The following is a 10,777-nucleotide window of genomic DNA, read 5'->3' as shown; positions in this document are numbered from 1 at the left end:
GACTACATGAAAACTAAAATCACTTCTGCCTAAAGAACTACCATAAAGTGAAAAGACAATTCACAGAAAGGATGAAAATTTTTGAAAATCATATATGTGACATAACAGAGCTCCATCAAGAATATTTAAAGAACAATAATAACTCAATACTAAAAAAGACAAATAACAGATCAATGGGAAATAGATTTAAAAGAAAACCCTTCTCTAGTCTAAACAGTTCTGACACCAAATGTCAGGGTTTTTCCCCATACCAACTGATTTTCCAACTCCCTGGACACCAACAGTGTATCCTATAATGAAATTCAACATTACTCCATGTACTTAGTATCAGACTCTAAAGGCTTAATGGCTCTGTTTCACCAGATTACCCTCACTTCAGATGCCGGCTACAAGTAACGGTCCCTAGGATAGTCACATTTCTGTCCCACCCAGTTACAAACTTGAAGGTTCTCATAACTTCCCTGCCTCAGATTTAATTATTTGTTATAATGGCTCATAAAACTCAAGAGACATGTATTCATGTTTAGCAGTTCATTATAAAGGATATTATAAAAAATACAGAGAAACAGTAAGATGAAGAAGAACATAGAACAAGTCTGGAAATGTGTGGAATACAGGAGCTCAGGGTGTATCATCCTCCAAACCCATGCATGTATTCTTGATCCTGGAATTTCTCTAAGCAACAAACTTCCAGAATTTTTATGAAGGCTTCACGACGTAGGCATAAACAGGTATTCACCACATTAATCTAGACAGCTCTTGCCTCTCCTTCCTGTAGGATGCAGATGGTGCTGAACATTCCAAGCTTCTAATCATGGCTTGGTCTTTCTGGTAATTCGCCCCTGTACTGAAGCTACTCAAAAGCCCACCAATAGTTGCCAGATTCAAACAAAAGACATTCCTAACACCCAGGAAATACTAAGGAATTTTGGAGCTTTGTGTCAAAAACCAGGGATACATACCAAATATATATTTTTATTATGTCACAAGATTTGGAGCAACTACACATCAAAAATGCTCAAAATCATTATTCATTTAGGAAATATAAATTAAAACTACAATGAGATACCACTTCACATCTGCTAGGAGAAGTAACATTGAAAAAAAGCACACAATACAACACAACAAGGGTTAGGGAGAATGTCAAGCAACTAGAACCCTCAGACATTGCTGGTGGAAATGCAAAATGCTACAGCTGTTTTTGGTAACAGTTTGCCATTTCCTCAAATTTTTCAACATTCAGTTACCATATGCTTCCGTAGGTATATACCTGCTCCTATATATATACCCAAGAGAAATAAACATAGAACTCCTCCCAAAAACTTGTACACAAATGTTCCTAGGAACATTATCAATACTAGCCACATAGGGGAAACAAATGCTTATCAAATAATGAATGGACACATAACACGTGATATACTGATACAACAGAATATTACTCAACAATAAAAAGAATTGTGGTTGCATGCTGTAACATGGATGAACCTTAACAGTATTATTCTGGGTTGTATGATTCCATTTATCTAAATGTCTAGAATTTCAGAATCTGAAATACCATTTCCTAGGGCTGGAGGTGGGGGAAATGGGGAGTTAATGCCAATGGCAACATGTTTATTTCTAGGAGAATAAAAATGGTATAAAAATAGATATGGTGATGGTTGTACATGAATTTACCAAAAAGCTCTAAATTGCATAATACTAAATGGGTGAATTTTAATGGGACTAAATTATAGTTTCTCAGTAAAGTTTTGTAGACAAAAGTAAAATCAACTAACATTTACAGAGTACTTATTAAGGTCCAGGCATTATGCTATTTATTTTATACTTCTTATTTGACCAAATCCTAGTGATAACACTATGAGTCAGGTATTGTCATTAAACTTGTTTAACAGAAGGATTAATCTAAGGATCAAACGGTTAAGTATTCCTAGGCCTGACAGCTAGCAAGTAGTAAAACTGAATTTCAACCCAGGGTTGGTTGATTTCCAAGGCCATGCCTGCAATTTTACTTTCTACAATGTAACTTTCTGCAATTTAACTTGCTGCCTGGTCATTGGGAAAGAGAAGGTCACTGAAGAAAAAATGGACATAGTGGAAGTATGTACAAAGAGCAAGTAAAGGTCTATGGATGGAACATTGGGAAACCATAATTTGAGAGGCCAAATAGAGGAAACAAAACAGAGAAGATGAAAAAGATGAATAGAAAAGTGAGAGAAAAGTAGCTCAATGGAACAATAGTAATTTTATAATTACTATATGCCAACATATGATATATATGCGCTTAGTGAATGTTAGCACACAGGTGCTGAGAATACAGCAATAAATAAGACATAATTATTGTCCCCAAAACATATTATGGAAAATAGATAATTATTTTCTTTAAAAGTCAGAGCCAAAATTGAAGTTTGACATAGTGTCGTAAACTTCTGCTAGATGCTATTCAAGGACGTACTCATATGGACTTCAGGAAAGACAGCAGAGACAAATTTCAGGTTAGACACCTGTCTTCAGCATCACATTATTGATCTCTCTGAGAGAGAGAGAGAAATAGCCCAAGCTCCCTTACCTTTCCGATGCTTAGCAATCTATTTTAATTTCTTCCCCTTGTTGTCTGCAAATAACCAGCTATCAGTCACTTAAACCATGGTGTGAATGAGTTAGTATCATGTGAAACTGGTAGAAATGAAGTGAAATAGGAGTGCCTGGGTGGCTCAGTCGGTTGAGCCTCCGACTTTGGCGCAGGTCATGGTCTCACGGTTCGTGGGTTCGAGCCCTGCATCGGGCTCTGTGCTGACAGCCAGCTCAGAGCCTGGAGCCTGTTTCAGATTCTGTGCCTCCCTCTCTCTCTGATCCTCCCATTCTCATGCTTTCTCTATCTCTCTCTCAAAAATAAACAAAATATTAAAAAAAAAAAAAGAAATGAAGTGAAATAAATCACAAGTCTTACGAAATTTTCTAAAATGTGAAGATGTAAAGTGCTCATAATAATACATATAGTCTGTATATGTGTGTGTGTTTTCAGAATATTCTATAAATACTTTGAGACCAAGAGCCATATTTTCTATATATCCTAGACATATACTTCACAGAGTACTGACTCCAGAATAAATACATGCTCATGGCCTGTTTGACTGATCAGGAATTTTGTTAATTTTGTCCCAATACTATTTCATGACATTTTCCAGGAAGTCAGAAATAGGTTTAATTTACTCATGCCCTTTACCAAAAACCAGAGAAAATTATGAAAATTCTCTTCCCAGAGTACTGATTTCTGAATTCAGATTTTAATAACTGTAGTCTCTTCCTTTTGATTATATCAATATTTTAACCCTAGTAGAGTAAAAGGACTTTCAAATGCACTACACTATTCTCTCTTCACAAAGAAGGGTGTCTTGTATTTTTGAAATTCAAAGCTGTTGAACGAGACCAAATGAGTGATTTGTCCCTTAGAAAATGCAGATGTCTGTAGGTGTGTTGTTTAAGAACCCCCTTGGGGCAAGGCTGGAGAAAATACATGCTAACTTCAAACCTAGGCATCTTCAAAACTCTCTTGAATAAAGAATATCTATACACAGTAGGCCAAGTCCTACAGGTCTTTCTTAGGAAAAGTTCCCTTTGGACTCAGTAGGAACTTTCTCTGCATAAGGATTCCTAGCTCAGCAGAGCCTGAACTGAAAATAAGAAATCCTTTACACCTGCAGGCAAATCCTCAGATTAAAGTATATATAGAAAATTGGAAAGAAGGAGGTTCTGGTGAAATATTCCCCTAATCGGGGTTGGAAGCTGCTGAAACCTAAAGCCCCTTAAATTTGTACACAAAGAAAAGTACTTAATTCAAAGCTTTCCAGGAAGGCCAAAGGTGCTTGAACAAGAAGTCATCTCTGGGAAAAGAAGAGCAGCTGCCCATCTTTACTGCCTAATTTGAAGATCATCAGTTGGAACCCTTCCCTCCATGACTATTTTCATCCCTGTTCTCTCTGGTTCTGAAATGCTGGCGACACTGGCACCATAGAAAGAAGAAATTGATGATTAATATTAATTTACCATGCTCAAGGCATCGGCATCTTGGTCCTTCTAACAACCTAATGAGTCAGGATTATTATTCCTCTTTTTAAAATGAGTACGCTGAGGTACAAGAAAGTTCAACAATTTAGCCCAAGGCCACACAACTAGCAAGTGGCAAGGACAACATTGAAAGCAAAGTATAATGGTCCAGGATCCTATACTCAGAATATGGAGACGCCAAGCTCCTTCAGTCTAGTCATAAAGGTCAAAGAGGAGAAACTGAATTCTCTGCTATGTTTAAAATAGCTGATTTGGCAGGTGAGAGTAGGAAAATGAAATACCTGTAACACACTTGAAAAAAAATTCCCATTCAGGTACCTGAGCCTTAAAAATTAATTTAATGTAACCTGTCTACAGGGGATTTTCTGTATGGCAAGAGTATTTATTCATATAACATCATGAGAATTTGTGCCTTCTGCAAAGTTATAACCCCTACTGGTGTGCGAAGAAAATATTTATCTGATTTTCAGCCTCTAATAAATATTGCTGTAAGAATCTTCTGGAGTTTTCTTTGAAAATAACTCAGCAGATAATACTAATTTTCCCTTAAAGTTCTATAAACTCATTACAAAAAAGCCATTTTCAGGAAATTTGCCTGTTCATACTTGCGTAAATCTACAAGGCAGGTATTACCTCATATCCCATAAAATATAATATCAACTCAAGGCAGACAAATAACATTTATCATCTATCAGTCAAGTGCTTTCATTTTGCAGTTTTATCTGCTATCCAAAAGCTACTTGTTTACTGGGCACTCTTATCTTTTCTCTGCATGAGCTGCCCTTGCAATAAAGCAAGCCCAGGATTTTGACAGTGCATGGAGATTTGGTTTTGATTTGAAACCAAGTCAAGATTTCACTTTGATTCCCTTCTCTTAGATGCTTGTATTTCATACAAAGCCGTAATACCAAACCTGGCCTGAACTGTGAGCATCTCTATTATGGGAAGAAGGAGAAATATCTTCTGAGTAGCTCACCAACAACAAATTAATCTCTAGGTTTGTCAAGGGATTTTCTCAGAGTAATAAATGACCTGATACGATTGGAATTGCTGACATCTAGTCAAAGCACTATAAAAAGGGAACAGTCTATTGACTCTTCTAAGCATTTCACTTTAGAAATAACACTCACTAGGTGTCAAAGGGTAAAATGAAAGCATCATCTTTTTCAATTGCCAAACGACAAAGATGCTCTATTTAGGAGGAATTGAAAGGCCCATCTTCCCACAAATCTCTCCCCCACCAGGATATCAGGTTTTTTGAACATACTGCCATAACCACTTCTTCTCAGAGAACTGCTAGAGCGAGATGTAGTCATTTCACTCATTGAAGTGACTGTATTAACAGCAAATGTTAAGTATCTTTCTTCGATGTCACCATTACGTACTATGCCAATCTCTCTAATGATATTGATCATTCTGCATCATTATTGCTTATACTCAGCCTCTCCTATAATCTCTTAGATCCTTGAGGGAAGGGACCTATTGGGCTAAAATTTCCAATGCTTAGAAGGACAACCAGTCTACCAAGTCATATCTCCACAGTAAATATTCTAAGAATGTGTATAGCTGAATGGAGAAAGGAAGAAGCAATACAGACATGAATTACAAATCAGAATGACAAATTTAATTATATTAAGACATTATCAACCACAGCACAAAGCAACCCTCCCAAAAAGAGAGTACAACCTGGTGGCTTTTCAAGTTAAATGAAACCTATGGATGAGTTTTATGTGATTCAAACAGTATAATCAAGAAGTGTTTTTAAAAAAATTACTTCCAGCACTGAAAACCTAGAAGATTTCATATTATTTAAAAAAATCAATTATGTCTGGTTCTTCATGCAAAGCTGGAAGATAGCTCGATCAGTCACTATAAGGGTCAATATTCCTATGGGGCAGTCATCTGCTGTCCCCATTAGATGGGACTTGGGCTTTCCTTTTATTTACGGTCCTTAGGTGATCCAGTATTTTTCTTTATGTTAACACCCTAGCCAATGTAACTCCTTGACATTGTGCACTGAAGTAAAAGCATACACGAATAGTATTCTTATCTATTATCTATAAAGGTTAGGAGTGAGAGAAGAGGTCACTGAATTAGAAGAATATGAGTAAATAGGGACCAAAATGAAAAATACTAGCACTTTCCGAGTACAGTAGCATCATGGGGGAAGGTGCACCAGTACCAAACAAAATCTTGCCCTTGCCACATTATTTTTTTTTTTTTTTTGAGAGTTAATCCTATAAACAGGAACAACCACAACTAGAGAATCCAGTGTTAGGACACTCTCAACCTTTGTAGACCATAATGTAACATATTGGCCTACTGAAAACTTTAGACAACAAACACTATTTTCACTGAAGACTGTTTCAGTTAATGCTGAGGCTGAAAATAAATGAAGAAAGTGGTTCAGATGGTGTTTGCTCAATTAAAGAGCCAATCAATAATTTCTTTTCATGAACCTTGAAATATAATTTTGCTTTTTTCTATTCACATGCAAATGCACTATTTCAAGTGAACAAAAGATGCACAAAGAAAGAAAATCAAACATTATGTATCCTAATACTAGGGGTATAACATGCCAAGTCAGTTTTTTTATAAAGCATTTTTTTCAGCTTTTGTACAATAGGGCAGCTGTTTCTATTCATCCAGAGTCTTTTTTTCCCCTTTTCTCTCTCTTTCTTTCCTTTTATCTTTCATTCATTTCCTTTTTGAGGAAATTGGTGAATATGATTACAGCAGAGAGGCTTCCTAAAATCATATTCAAAATAACAGCATTTTCTTTTTAAGTATCATTGACAAATGTAAAGTGTTTCTACAACAAAGCCAAATTATAAAAACCCAAATGTTTGTTACCAGCAAGAGTCACTATGGAAACCATTTTTATACATTGGTTTTTTTTAACCTTTTGGGTAGAAAATTGTATAAAAAGATGGTAAACTAAAAATGTTAGGAAGAAAGTATTAAAATGTACACAAATCAGNGCTTTCTCCTCTAGGGTGTTGATAGTTTCCTGTCTCACGTTCAGGTCCTTTATCCATTTTGAGTTTATTTTTGTGCATACACCAATCAGATTTTGAGATGATTGAATCTACTATCAAAACCAATAATATTTCTATTTACAAACTACACTACTTTCAATATGAAATAATTTGATAAATTTCCTCACTACTTTCAGTGGCTTTACAAAGCATGAAAGGTGAGGTAGGTTGTTGAAAACACTTGAGAAAATAGATATTCACATATAGAGAAAAAAATTAGCTGAACTATGTAACTACAGAAGAAAATTCAACATATGAAATTACTATTTTTTTGCTTCTATCAAAATAATTAATAAGCATTTTCTAAATCTCTNGGAGCTAGCAGAAAGGGGCAGAGAGAGAGGGAGACAGAATCCCAAGCAGCCTCCACACTATCAGAACAGCGCCCAATGTGAGGCTCCATACCAGAACCATGAGATCATGACCTGAGCTGAAATCAAGAGTCTCAAGCAGGCTCCAGGCTCCAAGTTGTCAGCATGGAGCCCAATATGGGGCTCGAACCCACGAACCATGAGATCATGACCTGAGCCGAAATCAAGAGTCAGGCACTTTAACCAACTGAGCCACTCAGGGGTCCCTGAAGGCAGGTTCTTTTAAAACATTAGATGCCTTTATTCAATAAACAAGGGAAGATTGTGTTTATTGAGAACTTACTAGGTATCTAGTTTTTCCCAAACTTTTATATCAATTACATCATATCGCAGATCTACTTACTTTATAGATATTACTCACTATATATACATGATAGAGATCTATAACATATCTACCTATAATGTGGCTACATACGTGTTATATATCTCCATATAGATATATACTTCAAAATATATAGTCATATTTCACAAATATAAAATGAGTATAATAATATCTATTTCAGGGGCATCTGACTGGCTCAGTCCATAGAGAATATGACTCTTGATCTCAGGTTCATGAGTTCGAATGCCACACTGGGTGTAGATATTACTTACAAATATATTATTTATCATATAATGTAACTATATATACCACAATTATATCTAAGAGAGAGACAATTATGATGTGTACACGATTATTTTCCTTTTTACATATTAAAAATCTGAAAGTGGTAAAGTAGCTAACTCAAGATCACATGACTAATCAATGGTAAAAATAGTATTCTGATCCATCTTTCTTAAACTCCAAGGTTCATCTACATTGCGTTTGGCTAAACAAACTTACACTATGGTCAATGATTCCCATATTTTACATATTAAGGTGTTCTTTTCCAAGTAGGAGACTGAATTTTCAGCAAGTTATACACTCTTTTGATTTCCATTATGGCAAAGAATACCAGAATCTCTATGGAAGAGAAACATGAGTCAACATTCACTACTGAATTCAGTGAGATGACCTGGATGAAAGCTGTTATCCATATCTTTCCAAGGCAAAGCAAAAAAGAAAAGGATCAAAATGTGGCCTTCAAGCAGGCAGGAACTCCTGAAACCAAAAAACTTCAACTGACAGTAATCTGGCCAAATCCCAAAGCAGAAGGGTGGCCTCAAGAAATGTGGTAAAGCTCAAATATTATTTAGTTTTTTTAATGTTTATTTGTTTTTGAAAGAGGCACACACAGAGCACAAGTTGGGGGGGTGAGCAGAGAGAGAGGGAGACAGAATCTGAAGCAGGCTCCAGGCTCTGAGCTGTCAGCACAGAGCCCAATAGGGGGCTCGAACCCATGAACCTTGAGGTCATGATGTGAGCCAAAGTGGGACACTCAACTACTGAGACATCCAGGTGCTCCAGCTCAATTATTATTTGTAAAGAAAATATACCAAATTCTACTCAATCATACTGAAGTTGCCTTTTTTGTAGGCAGATAGGGCCTAACACCTAATCTTCTTTGTCTAATTGAAGAAACAAATGGATGGTGAGCAATGGGAAAAAATGAATTAAAATTACCTGTTAGATTCATTCATAAAAAGAGATTTGAGGGGCGCCTGGGTGGCTTAGTCGGTTGANTGAAAGTTTTCTGTTCTCATCTCATTCTTGAGAATATCAGTATCTTCCTTCAATTATGTTCTCTGATCTAAAATAACTCATTTCTAACTTAAAACAGTTTTATGGAGTGGGGCACCTGGATGGCTCAGTCAGCTCAGCCTCCAATTCTTGATTTCGGCTCAGGTCATGAAGTCATGGTTCATGAGACCTGGCCCTGTGTCCAGCTCCGAGCAGCACTGTGCCTGCTTGGGATTCTCTCTCCCCCATTTTCTCTACCCATCCCTTGCTCACTCATGCTTTCACTCTCTCTCTCCCTCTCTCAAAATAAATAAATAAATAAAATTTTTTTAAATAAAAGTTTTTTTAGGTATATTTACATACTATAAAATGTACCCATAGTAAATTTACAATCAATGATTTTAGTAAATGTATACTTTGGCGCAATAATCACTAAAATTCAGTTTCAGAATATTTATATAACTTCAAAAAGTTCCTTTCTGCCTAGTGGCAGTTTCGGTTATCATCCCAGTACTAGGCAACTACCAATTTGGCTTCTGTTTCTATAAATTTCCTGTTCTGTAATTACATTTCAGCAGATTTATACAATATGTAGTCTTTATGTGTGGCTTCTTTTTTTAACTTTTAAAAATCATTTTAATATTTATTGATTTATTGATTTTGAGAGAGAGCATGAACAGGGGAAGGGCAGAGAGAGAGGGAGAGAGAGAAAATCCCAAGCAGGCTCCACACTGTCAGTGCAGAGCCTGACATCAGGCTCAAATGCATGAACCATGAGATCATGACCTGAGCCGAAACCCAAAATTCGGATGCTTAACTGACTGAGCCACCCAGACGCACCTGTGTGTGGGTTGGTTCACAAATATCTTTTGGAGGTAAATCCATTCTGTAGCATTCTTTAAGAGTTTCGTCCTTTTTTATTTGAGTAGAGTTGATACACAATGTTACATTAGTTTCAGGTATACACCTTAGTGATTTGACAAGTTTATGCATTATGTTCTGTTCACAAGTATGCTACTATCATCTGTCACATTACATCACTTTAACATTTCATTCACTATATTCCTTATCTTGTGCCTTTTATTCCTATGACTTATTCATTTCAAACCTGAAAGACTGTATCTCCCTCTTCCCACTTCCCTTCACCAATATACTACACATATACTCTCTCTCTCTTATTCTCTCTCAGGAATATCATACATCCATAAAAAAAATGACATTGTGCCATCTAAGTGAAAATGGGTGGATACAGAGGGTATTATGTTAAGTGAAATAAATAAGGTAACTATAAACTGCATTCTCTTGGGGCAACTGGCTGGCTCAGTCACTAGAGTGTGCCAACTTTTGGTTTTGGGGTTCTGAGTTCAAGCCCCACACTGAGTGTAGAGATTACTTAAAAAAAAAAAAAAAACCTGAATTCTCTCAGTTTGGCAAGGTGATATGATGAATGAAAATATCCTTGGGAGCCTACCAAAATAAGGGCAAATTCTGTCCATTGAGTGATTCTCAAAGTCACAGCTCACAATTTCATGAACTCTAAAATGAACATTATACTAGCTTCATGGGGAAGTCATGAGAAGTAAATTAGATATGCAGTGGTTTGCAAGTATTTCTAAAGAGCCTCAGAAACTTTTATTCAAATTAAATCTTGTGGGGAAGCCCATCATATACAACAGATAAACCCACAGCTAATAATGAAGCTA

The sequence above is a fragment of the Crocuta crocuta genome, unplaced genomic scaffold (assembly GCF_008692635.1).
Source record: "Crocuta crocuta isolate KB4526 unplaced genomic scaffold, BGI_CrCroc_1.0 scaffold947, whole genome shotgun sequence".
NCBI classification, from domain to species: Eukaryota; Metazoa; Chordata; class Mammalia; order Carnivora; family Hyaenidae; genus Crocuta; species Crocuta crocuta.
The sequence above is the reverse complement of the archived record's forward strand: the minus strand, read 5'-3'. Positions refer to the sequence as shown.